Source organism: Zonotrichia albicollis, chromosome 11 (genome assembly GCF_047830755.1).
Source record: "Zonotrichia albicollis isolate bZonAlb1 chromosome 11, bZonAlb1.hap1, whole genome shotgun sequence".
In the NCBI taxonomy this organism is placed as follows: Eukaryota; Metazoa; Chordata; class Aves; order Passeriformes; family Passerellidae; genus Zonotrichia; species Zonotrichia albicollis.
Genome location: NC_133829.1, coordinates 19,882,010 through 19,897,472, shown reverse-complemented (window position 1 = coordinate 19,897,472; position 15,463 = coordinate 19,882,010).

Below are 15,463 nucleotides of genomic sequence, written 5' to 3'. Positions count from 1 at the left end.
CTAACCAAAGCTCACTGAAAATTCTAAAGCCCCCCCAAAAAGAAAGAAAAATATGTGACTCGATAGGGTTAGTAAAACCCTGCATGTCTACAAGTTTTGTTCAAGTTTCTTTCAAAGAGACACATAAATCAGGGGAAAATTTACATTAGCAAGAAGTTATTTTTATTATCTCATCAAGATTGGGGTGTAGATGGCAGAAGCCTCAGCTTCCATCTGTCACACCAAGGGGCACACAGCAGCAGTCAGAGCACACAGGGCTCATCTCTTGGCACACAGAGCAGCTTGTCCTGCCCCTTTGAGATTTCCTTCTTGGGGGAAGGAAATTAATTAGTACTAATTAGTCAGGTCAGAAGGCAACAATGATTTCCAAGCTATGCACTGCATGACCAGCACACATGGACGTGCACACACTGACACAGAGGCTGCCCCACTTTGTGTCTGTCTGAAGGACAGAGAGCAGCCCCAGTGGCTGTGCTGGCCTGTACAATCTCACAAGGGAATTGTCCAGCTCTGTTGGAGATTTTTTCAGAGATGGCCTAGAAGGCAGCTGTGAGGGACAGGTTCTCACAGCCTGTTTCTGTGAACAGCAGAAGTTCTCAGGTTATTTTTAACTACAGGTAAAAGTGGCAAACATGAAGGCCTTGAGAGCCTTGCACACCAGAGTTCTCAGACAGCTTTCTCATAACAAGTGGATGTTCTATCTTTGGCTGTTTTGGGAAAGCAAGAATAATTTTGAGAACCCAAATCTTGGTACTGGAAACATAAGGAGGGGTTGGTATGTTATCTCTGACCTATTGTGAGCTCAGATTTTGCAATATGCATGAACTTGATTAACACTGTTATAAAAAGTGCCTGATTGATTAATAAATCGGAGTCGATGGCTGACCAATGCAAGGTGGGTCGTTTCCCTCCAACTTCAATACAGCTCCAGTGGGGCTCTCTGGTGTCAAACACCTCCCCATTTACACTCCCATGGCCAGGAATGGCCTTGATCTAGAGCCTGTGGCAATGACAACCTAAATAGATACCGGGGAAACACTAAATTCAGCAAGTAATGTTGAGATAAACATGAAAGGCCTTATTAAAAGCTACCACAAATCCTTCTGCAGATTCCAGCAAGCTTTGAATCAGGCCCTGTCAGAGCAGCTCCCAAGCTCTGGCTTTGCTGACCAGATTCAAGGCTCCTGCCCTTCACTTCACCAGCTCCATTTTCCTCTGGCTCATGAGCTCGTGGCAAAGGCCAAGGTCCCCATGTGAGAGCTTCCCCTTCCTCAGAAACACAGGATGTGACTAATGCAGAGGGATGAGCAAAACACAGGAGCCAAGTTGTAACAGTCACACTCACTACCACGAAAGCCAGTGCATTTAAAAATGAGCATAAAGCTAAGTGCAGACAAGAATAATTTTCACATCAGAAGACAAATATCACTGGTATAATAATAATGTAAAATTAAAATATTAGAATCAGCTAAACTTAGAAGATAGATAGCAAAATGAATAATATATGCAAGTACAATCCAGAGTTCTGTTTTATGCATACAAGGGGAATAATTAACTGATCTGGAAACATGTAAATGAGGGCTTAAAAGCATTTTCAAAACAGCACATCCAATTCCAGTTACACATGCAGAAGTTGCTACATTATAATAATTAGATTTTTTTCACAAAAGATTTATTTATTTTGAATGGGAGTATTAAATATTATACTAATTACTAGTTATTTTACTTTGTACCCAGGGAAAAGGAATGAATATTCATTAATTCCTCAAGCTACCAAACCCCAACAGACCAGATGATTCCAGCATTGCTACTGATAAGTAAGGAAAAATTTTGGTACAAAATCGGTCTCATCTCCCTCTCTCCACAAATTGCAGCTCTGTCTTTTTTACATGTTAAATGCACTACAAGAAGCAACAGACAACAAATAAAATCACAATATATCAGTGTTTTTCCTTTAATTTTTAAGTCTTTTTGTACAATGCCCTCAAGTAAGCTTTTTACTAGCATTATTTTGGGAGTCTTATATCGATTTTGCTGGGTTAGCAAAGGTAAAACTCAGTGTATTCTGGAAGTAAATAATAATCAAAACTTGATACACACATTCATCTGTCCATTATTTTTCATTCAAATCCAGAATGGTTGCAGACCCACTAAATTTATTTCTCAAAACAGGCCTAAATCTTACTGGAATTAGGTGGACTCTCTTGACAGAGTCTTAGTGAAGGCTTGAATTCTGTAGGAGCCTGGATGCTTTCTGTTGCACTGTTTCACTCTTCATTTTAAACTGTCTTTATTTTACAGTTAGAGACAGTGCAAGATGAATTTTAACAAGCAAGTTCAGAATCTAATCACTGATATAGTAGCCACCTCATTACTTTATAATTTGTTTTATTAAAACATTACTGTTTATTAAAACATCATTGCAAAAAACCCCTCAAAATTCATGAATTGCTTCCACATAGTTCTAAGAGGCCAAAATTTAAAAAATAAATAGAATAAGCCTTAAGAGAATTTTTACTTTAGTTGAAATTTAAGTATTTACACTTTGCACTTTGAAATCAGTCTACAGTTTCACAGTTAGCTGTTCTCAAAGAAGGTTAAAATCTCTTATTTGGACACTCAATCCAAACAGACATGTAAGAAAGCCCCTCTACTCCTTATAAGCAGGATCTACATCTGATCTAGTGATGGAGATGCAAGATTCCCATGGCTCTGAAGAGTGTTTAATAATACACGTAAAATATTTCTTTCAAGCAGCACAAATCTCCTATTGATTCTCTCATTTTACAATAACCCAAATTCTGTTCTCTCTTAAAGACCCCTCTGAGGGCTCATGCCTTGGAGTGGCGGTGTAAAACAGCTTTTTTTGGATTGACTGTTTGCACCTTGTTTTCCTTGCACGGGCTGGAAAGTCGCCTCTCCTGAACTCCGGATCATCTGCTGAGGAACTCGTCCATGCCACTCCGTGCATCCCACTGAAAAAGGGCACTCCAGAGTATATAAAGTACATACTAAAGTCAAAGTGACATCAAGTCCCTTGCCAACCCCCAGCACTCTGAGAACTGAATATTCCTCTTTTGAGTGCAGAACTGGACTAACTCTCAGCACAACAGGAAGAATAAGGAGGGTTCTTTTGTTTGTTTGCCTTGCCTCAGCTAAAATCCAGAAATACAGACACACCCAGTCCCAGGCACTCCTCTCACATTTCACACGCAGTTTCCAGGACATTGGAATGCAGAGGAGCTCTGAGCAAAGCATGCAAACACACAGTGTGGTGTCAGAAAGTGTGCCAGGGCCTGAGCACGGATGTGCGGGAACAGTGCATAAACCGAAACCAAATTCTTCAGCTTGGCACTAAGTCCCCAAAGACTGACACTAAGTCAGGGAACACGCTCTAGCCTAAATATCTGAATGAATGCTGAAGTTCTTTCCTGAACAAGAGGATATGTGAAGAATTGTTTTCAGAATTTAAGCAACTACATGAATTTTTCTATTACTCTTTTTGTTTTAAACTTCCCTTTTTCTTTTATACTCATGAGGACAATTTATAGCATCCATGATTGGTAGGAAACAATACAGTGACATGAAGCATGTCACTGCTTTTTAAAGATCCTGCATAGATTAATAACATAAAAGAAACCAACTAAAACAAAGACATTGACATATAAATAATATAAAAACCATCATTTAACAAGCTACTGAAATAAACTATAGTTTAGGTATTTACTATCTGTCTAACACAATGTAGTCAGAATCAGGTTAAGTGAGTTGTGTGCACGCAGGGATGACACATTGGTCAGAATTATTCTTTGCTAATTCGATATGCTACTATAAAACATGCAGTGAAATATTTAAAAGAAAATGTACTATATTAAATGTTACCTTTTCTCTGCTTTTCAAGTAATTAATTATTCAAACTGTTACGAGAAAGAGTCTAGATTCACACACTTGTAATGACTAGGAGGATATTTAAAATTCATTACAGTACATTAAACTTTCACTGATTAGTTAGCATCACTGCAAAATAAATAAATAGCCAATTTGCTTTGATCAGCAGAAATTCTGATAAAATCAGCAAAACACCAATTAAAATGTGAAAAATGCCACCTACTGTTATTATTCTAATGGAACTAAGACATATAGAAGAAACTGATTCAATGTTTATTTTCATATCAGCTGCATCTTCAAACTGTAAATCATTACAGCTTTTACTTGCATCTCTTCCTCACAAGCCCAGAATTAATTCTGTAGATGGATTTACTGTGGACTGCATCGCACTGGAATATACCATCCTATCATAAACAGAATAATAAGGTCTTGCTGCACTTCTGTGAACTCCTGTTGGGAGGGGCAGTGGGGAGCAGCAATTCACTCAGAAATATGGTAAGAGAGATGAAACTTGACATGAGGGATTTTTGCCTGAAACTTTGTTCTTTGGAAGCAGGTGGAAGGGAATGAAATGATTAAGTAGCGGTGCTATATTTAGTTATACACATTTCTTATTTATTGGGTTCCTCAGCTCTGAGGCCCTGAGCCTGCAAATAACCATGCAGTTGCCTGTAAATTGGCTGGAATGTTCTGAAGACACGAAGGTAAAATCTCAGTAGCTGGCCTGCAGTTTTTAGCAACTTTAACTTCTATGAAATAAAGGGATTTCATAGAATGAACAATTCTTATACCTGCACAAATTTCTGACAATACCAGTGCCTCTTATTTCACACATATAATCTTCAGCTGGAGATTGCTGGGTATCCAATGAACACAATCTGAGTAAACTCCTGGAGCTCCTGGCTGCTTCACCTGAGCACAGACTGAACCTTTTGAGCAAGCTTCACATTATGGGGGGACACGACTGCAGCCTTCCAGCTGCTGCAGAGAACCTCCAGGGAGGATGGAGAGGGACTGTTTACAGAGCATGGAGTGGCAGGAGAAGAGAGAATGGCTTCAAGCTGACACAGGTTTAGATTAGATATTGGGGAGAAATTGTTGCCTGTGAGAGCAGTGAGCCCCTGGCACAGGCTGCCCTGAGAAGCTCTGTCTGCCCCACTCCTGGCAGGGCTCAAGGCCAGGGTGGGAGAAGCTTGGAGCAGCCTGGGAAGGTGCCCCTGCCTGGCAGGGGTGGACGTGGATGATCTGTAATGTCCCTCCCTGTAATTCTATGATGGCTATGGCTGATTGGAGCTACTGCATTCTCCTGACCATCTCAGAAGTGCTGCCAGCTCTCAGAAAAGAGAACCACGCCATGTATGTAATGTACCAGCTGCCTGGAGTGCAGCCTGGGGAATGTAAAAGGAAAAGCTGTGGCCCACCAGACACAAATAATTAGTGTTTACTCTTTGCCTATGGCAAGTTGTTTTGGTCAGATATCCTCTGCATGAACCACTGCCCACCATGAAGTGTTTATGTACACAGCCCAGCTTCCTTATGGTTTATTTGCCCATTTAAACTCCAAAATGGAAAATTTTCATAGTACGTGGAATGGAAACTGCCCAAAGACTTTAGTACTTGATCCACTGTGGTCACCTGGTCCCTTACTGACTGTCTGCAGCAGCTGGCACTTGTTTAGAGATAAATCATGGACTTGCAACCACAGGGAGACAGTTCTGGAATAAAATACCAGCTAACAGGGAATTAAAAAGCTTAATCACAAGCACATTCTTCTCTTGGAGTAGAGTTCCTGTGAGAGATTAACTCTCAGTGCCCTTGCAAAACAGGATTTGATATCAGAAGGACTTCAGTGGAGGGAAACTAATGATCTGGCACACAGGAGGAAAAGAACCCCAAACTATCACAGGTTTGGAGAAGTCAGCACAAAGATAAGAAGAGCTGGTGTGTCAGCTTGAGACATGAAGAGAGAAAAGCCAGAGTGTCTGTGCTCCAATGCAAAAGAATGCAGAGTGCACAGCACCTTGAAAAAAAAGGAAAAACTAACCTTGATGTCAATGAAGGAATTAAACGGTAAAGACCTGACAGTTATGGGGTAAAGCTCTTGAAACAAATTCACCAGGTAACATCTTTTCCCAGCTCTCATTACCCTTCCCTTGCTGACAAAATCAAGCAAAAAAAACCTACCACACATCTCCCTAAACAAGTAGGCTTTGGCCCAAGGCTTGTTTTCTCTCACCACCTGCAGTTGTGGCAGCAAAAATGTGAGCAAGCTGACTAAATGGATGGCTGAACAGATACAAAGTGCCTGCTGCAGTCAGTACCAGGCTGCCCTGAGACTCTTAAAAAGTTCATTCATTTCACTCTCATGAAAAACCAATAGATGCCATAAGAGTTTACTCTAATTGGTATTTTGATTTCTAATGAGGAATCATAGCCTAAGAATAGACAGCTTGTACTCATGCTGCAAACCCAGCTGCTGACCAGAATCAATAGCAATCAAGTAGATCTTTTTGTTTCATTTTTCTTTTTCTGTTTAAGCAGCAAGGGAAGCAGGGCTTATTTGCTCAAATGCCTATTAACCAACACACTGTAAGTCCAAACTAGCTCTTCATGAGGGCCCAGGTCTATTTGAACACAAACAAGTGCACGAGAACACATAAAAAATAAAATGAAAGAGAAACATGAATATATCAATCTGTTTTTCTCACTGTCACAGTCTCCATGCTCAAGCCATAAGGCTGGCAAAGCACAGACACTCTCTAAAATGCACAGCACATCAGAGTCCTGCCCCCAGCACACACGGGAGCTTTGAGCCACATGCAGCTCCTTATTAAGAGATTTTGGGGACAGTCAGGAAAACATGGGAAAGATTAGACAGTTTTTGCTACCCACTTTTTCAGTGTCCAGCACCCACTTCATGAGATAAACAGGGTTATGCTCTCTCCAGCCCATGCTAGTATGAAATTTTGTAAATTATTACGTTAACAACAAGGAAGGAACTCCATGTGTAGTCTCAGCCATCAAAAGAGAGCACCAGTCTATGAGAAGAAGACAAAATTTCCTGCCAGACCCACAGTGCAGGTAACAAAACCATTCAGAAAGTGAGACCCAGCCTTACATCTCTCCCTGTGCCTGCACACAGGATGTGCAAAGATATTGAAGCTGATGGTTCTGGGCAATCAAGGAGCCCTCTCAGCCGGTGGGTCTCTGGTTTCTCCAAGAAAATGCTGTTCCAGGATCAGAGTGCAAGATGCAGCACAGACTCTGTTATCTTATTGTCCTTGGGTTTAAGTCAGCTTTTCACACCATTTCCCTGCAGAACCAGCAATATATTAATTCACATCCTCTGCTGTTCATTGTTTATGAAATCTGCATCTTTCACTTCTTTTTCAACTATTGTAGCACTTTCTAATATACAGGAAAAATAGTTACTCAAAATGAAATGTTACTTTGAAGTTCAGTAATTTGGAAGGAAAGTTACAGATACACATACACCAGCAATCGTAAATGGTCTGAGGTTTGAATGATTTTTCCACTTCAGTTAAATATATTGAGAAGTATATTCAAATAATTAAAAAGTGCTGGAAATAAGCAGTATTTGGAATTAATGGAAGCTATATATTCACCCTGTTGCATTCATTATTTTTAAATTATAGTTCCCACAGATTAAGAAACGCAGTGAAGTTAAAATGAAGCAATTTTGTTGCTAAATATTGTCATTTAGATTAAAATATATGTGTCTGTTGAATCCAAAAGCTAAACAGTACTACTGCAGCTGCTTTTATATTTGCAAAATCTAAAATAAACTGCCAACAAGCAATGAACAACAAATGGGAAAACATTTAAAAAGAATAAAAGCCTCAATATCCCCTTCTCCCTGGGTAACTATTTTCTTACATGGTATGGGTTGTCAATCATATTATGCAGACATCAAGAAAGTCATGTTATATTAATTGCACATCTCTAAATAGCCTAATAATGGATATATACCTTATAGATGCTGAAACATATGGTCGAGTCCCAAAGATTGTTCATAACCCTCTCTTACCCAGTTACTGGCTAGCACTCTGCATTGAAGTACCACCTTCACCATATTGGTAACACAGAAAATAATTAAAAACCTTTGATAAGCCATTTTTAAATGAATGTGACTCATTGGAAGCAACAGCAAAAGAAAGAATGGAAATTCTTATCCTCCTGCCAAGAGTGTCACAGGAGCTGGCTCACACAATTACAAACTCAAATATCATTCTTCCAAATCATCAAATCTCTCTGGATTTCTGAACTTTTCAAGTTGGATCCTTCATCTGGGGGAGCACTCATTTGAAGCAAACTACCACAGACAATTTTACACCCAATCTTTCAGGCTATTGGTAAGACCTTGGATGCTAGCAGCCTGTGTTCACACTAAACATGGAAGAAACAGCCTTCAACACCACAGTTGCAAAAAAAATTAAATATATCATCACCACACAAATCAACACATAAATAAATCCACATTAATGGCTCAATTTTTATTTACATTAATGACCCTACTGGTAACCTTTGAGGCACAATTTTATCCCAACAACGCAAGAGAGAAGGTAAAGTTTTGTTGTAACCCATTTTCTATTTCAAAAACTTCAGTGTATTTTAAAGGGAAACATATAAAATGCATTTTACATTTACTCCTTCACACTAGTATAGAACTTGCAGAAGTGTAACCAACCAATATTTCTATGGTTCCATAGAGACTTTACCAATTAATTTTTTTCCCCATTCCATTCAATAAACGATGACACTTCATATCAGATCTAAACAAACCAGCTAAAGCAAATGGGGGTGGGATGTATTTCCTAAATGATTTTAATAAATAGGTCACTATGATTACATTTCCTACACCCTTTCCATGCAGTCCTTTATAGGCATAATCATCAGCAGAAGTAACACAAAAATACTTTATTCTAAACTCTCTTCTCTGCTGCTTTGATGCAAGAAGTGAACATGAAATCCTAGAAGCTCCTTGAGCTGTGTGTTCCAAGGACCTCACCAGTGGTACAATGTGAAATGACACCAGAAGAATTCAGCTGTGAGGAAATTGAGGCGCTTACCTGGCTCAAGGCTTCTGGGCTGACCTGTAGCCGCAGTATTTCCCATTTATTGCCACTCCTTGTTCTCCTCACAGCAGCTCCAAAACCAATTGGCCATTCATTAGCTGGAAGACAAAAGAGAAAAATAACCAAACAAAAATTAGAAAGAAAGAACGAACAAAAGATAGAAAATGAGAAAATTTGCCTATGTGTTTTAGAAGTGAGAAGAGTTCATTATAGCATTTAAAAAGAAATAATTTCCTGTAAGTACACACTCAGAACAGTATGAAATCTTTAGGGGTATATGACTAACCAGTCAAGGAAACAAGTTTTGTCTTTACGCTACTTGGTTATCCTGTTTATTTCCTAATAGTTCTACATCCATAAAAGGCCAAAGGACTCTGACCTTGGCAAGCTAACTAAGCAAGAAAAGGCAATCATGTGTGCAAGGTTGTCACCTACACTACAAATTATGATAAAATATATCTCAGTATTGGAAAAAATAGCTGTATGTCTTCAGTGACATCCACTGTAGTACATTTAAGAATTTGAATAGGACAGCAATTTATTTTGCACTAAAATGTTTTATGGTTATCATAAAGCATTATGTCTTCAGAGACTGAAAGGAGATGTTTTTATGGACTGTTGCTTCTTGTTGCATTATCTTTGTAGATCAAAAAATATTCCTCTGTTTTTTTTCCTTTTTTTTTCAAGTGGCCCCCATTGCCCCACTAATAATAGATGTCATAGAGTGGTTCAGTCTGATAAAAAGGAAACTGCTAAACAAAGTGTACAAGGAACATATTTCTAACACTAAAGCATTTTACAATGAATGATTATCTAGCTAATTAGTGAAATAAATAATAATAATTGCCTGTCCCTTCTCATTAGACTCTTAGAAAGAAAATGGAGCCCCCAAGCAGAGTTCTAGCTTTTGATTTGAAAAATTGGACATTGTTACCATTTTATTATCACTTTGCCAGAAATCCAGTCCTCTTGCACAAGGAGAGGTGGGAAAAATGACAGGCAGATTAACTGAAGGGCAAGATGTCCATATTTAGCTTAATAACAGTTTTGAGATGGTAATTGAGTAACCTTCTATGGTTACTGTGCTCCTGATTTATCCCTTCTGGAGAGCCTGAACTAGCAGTGAGGATTAGGTGGAACAAATACCCAGTGTGTGCTTATGACAGGGTGATCTGCTGGATTTCAGGCTTATCTAAATCTATGTAAATTGTAGGTAGTGTATAAATTGATTATGCTTCAATGCTATCAATATATCAGAGCCCCTTTCCCCTCATCATGTGTTCTTCAGCTTTGGCCAAAATTCTGCTTGCACATGGCTGACATTGGTCTGTGTTTCTTTGGATTGTCTTCTTGTAGTCCACTGTTTTCCAGATGTCTTTGAAAATTCTACACTTTACCCAGCAATAGAGTGTCTGCAAAACAAAACACACCTAAACACTTGATGCTGAAGGAATTTCACTGGCTTCTGATGAGGCAGCGAATCAGCCTGGAGGAGTCTGGTTCCAATGTGATGCTGGCATTAAACTGAGTTATTCATATCACACAACCAATCAGCCTCTCTAGACTGTAATACAGCTCTCAGTGGCCTTCTTCCAAACCAGAGGATTAGCACAAGAACCTTTTGTTCACTAATATGATATTATACATTACCCCCCAAGTACCAGCAAGATCTTTGAATGCTGTTGTCAGACACCAATAAACAGAACAATCAAGATCCCCTACATAGCCCAAAAGATATGAGACTAAAATACAGATGTGCTTTCAAGAAAATACATGGAATGGTTGTTTACTTATTTTGACATCACTTCTTGCCATAATGCCAGTGTGATCCATATAAATGCCCTGTACATCCTTATGCAAAGCTGTGCTCCCAATCCTACCAGTTTAGTGCAGAATGTAACCAAGACAGCTTAGAGGACACCGGAGTTTTGAAGAGCCTCCTTCAGGCTGCAGTATTATAACTCTGGAGCCCTTCCAAACATTTCCTTGTAATGCTTTATCATTTTAGTCTTTCAGATATTAAGCTTCAATTTCCAATATAAAAAAAACCCCAAGAAACAACAAACCAGCAAAACCCTCAAGACAGTCTTCTGACTTTCCCATCCTTTACAGATTTTTAACTTAAAATGTCATGTAAAGCTGCAGACTTTCACACATGCTAGATAACGAAACTTACTCACTGATGGTGGTGCAAAGTCTTTCCCACCACAGGGTTAAAAGTAGCATTTTTGGAGCATCATTTCAGATTATATTACCAGAAGAACATTTACACTTCTCTAACTCCTTTGTTTCTTTGGCTGGGCTCCCCAGTAGAGTAAGAAATCATAATTTTCCTCATCTTTGTACTGCACATTGCACAGAATTTCTTTTGTCATTATAAAACAGTCCTGGAGCAAATTCCATTGACAAACACACAGAACCTCTAAATAACTTTCATTTCCAAAACAGAAAAGTGTGATTCATAGCACATAAACAACTGCTTCTCTCTAACTCCTGCTTTATATCTTCACATTAATAAATGCTTTTTCAAGTTATAAACAGCGGCATATTTTCCCAGGGTTTTCCTTTAATTCCTGAATGACACATCCCACAGATGACATGTAATGTGCAGGATGGAACTGGGAACAGCTAAAGTGGAGGGAAATAGCCCTTCAGCAAAAACTCAACTCTGAAAACGCATACAAAAATGGAATTCCTAACATGGAGTTGCTAAGGTGTCCACATGAAAAGCACATCTCCCACATTTTTTTTTAAGTCATGTTCTTCAAACTGTGTCTGGATAAAAGATCAAAATTCCTCATTCTCGTTCCTGGAGAAGTGGATTTGAATTAAGCAAATAATTAGGTGCTTTTATATACCTAAAAGTTCAGATGAAAACCCTGAAAAAAAACCTCAGAGCTGTTCAGAAAGGCATCAGGGTTCTTATTCCCCAGATATTCAACTTGGGCTCATTTCTGATCCAGGCTTGCGAGATCAAACTAAACTATACATTTCTGTTTGGTAAACAGTTATATTATTTTAATCTCCCTGTTCCAAGATAAATTAGTGTCAGCAGGACTGTGGCTCGTGTCAGAGCTGAGACAGCCACAATACTCAGAGTATTTCAGAAAACTTCATCCACACACAGTAACACCACACTCATCAGAGGGCCTCAGGCTGTGCCCACACAGAGTGACACCATGTCACTGCAGAAGCTGCGGGCATCTGCTCCTCTTGTTCTCCAGCCCAGCCTTTCACCCCCCTGATGTTGCTGCACTGCCCTGTGTGCCCTCTGCCCCCTTTGGTGGTTGCTCAGTGCCCTGGGCACTCCCTGGCTCATTGCTGCCAGTGCTGCCCACAGCTGTGCCCATCCCCACTTACCACAACCTTGTACCCACACAGGATCAACTGTATCATCACACCACAGCATCCCAGAAAGCTGATCATTTAAACTGTTCAAACCCAGAGCTTGCTGCAATCAGTCTGAGGTCCTTCCCAACAGCTAGAATCTAGTTTTTTAGGCAAATCAGTTCAGTTGCTGAGCCTTCAGATCACACTCTGAATCACAAATACAAGAAGATGCCCGTGTTCCTCACCTGTCAGGCAGTGATGGGTCTCTGCTATTCACTCCTTGAGACCACACCAACTCTTTCTTGGTCACATTCATTTAATGTTAGTATGCCACATAATGGGAGATTGTGTCCAATCATCTCTACACAAAGATAAAAAGTACCAAAACAAGAACTTCTTTAAATGCTACTCTATCAGAGGGTGTGCCAAAGCTCATTAAAATCAATGGAAGTTTTTCTTCTTCACTGCAACAGGGAAGAGGCTTTTCCTCTCTAAATAACGAACAAAAAAGATGTGCATTCCAAGAAGAAAACACTGCATCAAGGCAATCACAGCCTAGCAAAAACTGGACAAGACAGGTTCATATTTTTAAGTTTAGTTTTGAATGGAAGTCACATTGCACACAACATCTATGCATTTTAACAGTTGTATCACACTTCTAAAATGAAAAGTGAAAATACAACATGTATCAACCTGTTACTTTGGGAGAAGGGCAGCTATTTTGCCTGAATCTTGAATAAAAGAGAAACAGACCCCTCTCTCTGAACAGGAACCAAAAGCTCTCATTAGAAAGTTCCTCTGTTTTCATTGATTATTTTTGCAACAAGAACACCTATAAATCCAATTGAATTAGGTTTTTAGACCTTTATTCCAGGTAATTTCCTCTACTCATGTGGACTTTCTCAGGAAATGAGATTTAATGAGTCATAGTCTTTACTGATAATCACAGGAGAGCTCATTAGCTTTCTGTCAGATTTGTACCCACTATTTGCCCTCAATATGCTTGTGACTTACTAGGGCTAAATAGGACAACAGAGAAAGCAGACTTAGGCAGATGAAGCAATACAGTGTATTTGAAATACTATAGAGATAAATATTTCTCCTTAATTTATTTTGAGAACTTAAAGGAAGAAAATCAACATGCTTTCTCTCCTTTTTTAGCCTACTTTCTCTATTGTGTTGGCATTGCTGCCAGCAAGACATGCAGAATTAGAGAAAATTAAGAACGACATTTGAAGGTTCCTTGGAGATACAGCAGCAGAGAACCAGCCTAAACAGTCCGAAATACAAGGCACTGGGGACCAGAACACTTTTCTGTTCCAGAATATAAATTGTGGTTTACCACAACCCTACAAAATCTCCAGGCTATCAATGACATTGATGCACAATGAGGGGCAGCTGAACACGATTTTGACTTGCCCCTCCCACATTTACAGCTCTTTATGTCCATTTCTGACCCTTCGGGCTGGGTTTTGCTCCTCTCAGCCCCTCCCTGGCACAGCCTCCTGCTGCTGCCTGGCTCTGAGCTGGGCTGTGCCAGAGCTCCCGAGCCCGTGGCTGCAGCACTGGCAGAGACATTTCTGCTCTCCAGTGCCTGGTGGGGCAGCAGGGCTCCTCTGAGGGATGGGAAGTGCAGGTGGAGAAGCACTGAGGCCATACACATCTCCTGAAAGGAGAGGCTGAGGAAGCTGTGATTCCTGTTCCCTGGGTTGCTCCCAGCATTGCTGATGGAATGATGCTGCTTCCTGCAAGGTGCTGGTCCCAAACATCTTCACAACTCGTCACTTGCTTACATAGTGTTGGCTTTTCTCTCTCTCTGCAGGATTCATCCTCTTTCACAGCATTTCTTAGCTGGAAGGGAAAACTTATTCTGCTTCCTAGACAACTGAGGGTCATGCTGCATTCTTACAATCTGCTTTCACAAAATACCCCCTTTTCCAAACGTACCCAAAGGACAGCTCAATATGCAGGTGCTGGACCCAGCAAGGGGTTTTACCAGATTGTACTGTCGTAAGTATTCAATTTTTCCAGAAAATCATCCATAGCAGAAGAAAAAAAAAACCCTAGAAATTAACACCTTTCTTGAGCAACTCACTGCAGTTCCAATCCCCAAAGCAACAAGTACTCTTCTCAGCTTAACAGACAAAAATATTTTGTTTTAACCCTCTCCCCTCAGCCCTCCTTTGTACAACTTCTCCTGTTCTTCACTCTACCTTCTCTCCCCATTGTGTTCTCACAATTTATACAGAGAACAGCAGTGATTACAAAGGGGCTGATCAGGCAGGAAAGGGTGACATAGAAGAGTTGTCAAAGCAAAGGGAATTCTAAATTTCTTATTTCCAGAGCTCATCAGAGCTGACACAAGCCCCTTCTCCATAAAATTCTATCCAATTCCACATATTATAATGTTAACAAAGTTTGAGTACATAATGGGAAAATTCTGAAGATGTGTGTTTTTAAATATATTGGTAAGTCTGGTCAAGTAAAGGAATTATCACCAGCAATGAATGTGACTACAAATTTCTAGCATGTTTATTTTAGCACCGTTAACAGACCCCAGATGGGCCTAAGCTGAATTCCATCAGACAGGATGAAGATAAAATGAAAAAACACATAACATATTGTGCTACTTATTTCCCAACTCTTTTAATGACCTGCTTATTCCATATAAAGAGGATTGTTAGAAAACAGAATCTTTCAGTGAACAGTGGGTTAAAAATTATCAGAGGTCAGTGAGGAAAAGATAATTAAATGGGATCAAAGCCTTGATCCCTCTCCTTTTTCAATTAGAACTGTCTATTCAGATCTATCCTTTAATTTCACACTTGCATACTTTAGCACATATTCCCTGTGTACCCACAGCACCCATAGAAGCACACAATCTTTATTTTACATTTGGGAAATAAGTGTGCAAATGGTTATTTTTGCTGCATCAGAAAGAAAAATCAAACATGCACAACACCAGCTGCTGCTTCAGAAATGAGACCTTGTTAGACTTTCACAAGGCTTCCATTCCACTAATGTCTGAGCGTGTCCCTTACTGTAATTTTTTGTACTTGCCTTCACAACCTCCCCTTAAAGTAGGAAATATTTTTATTTTCTTTTTCAGATGAAGAAGCAAGACAGACCAATCTGATAGAGTTCCCAAA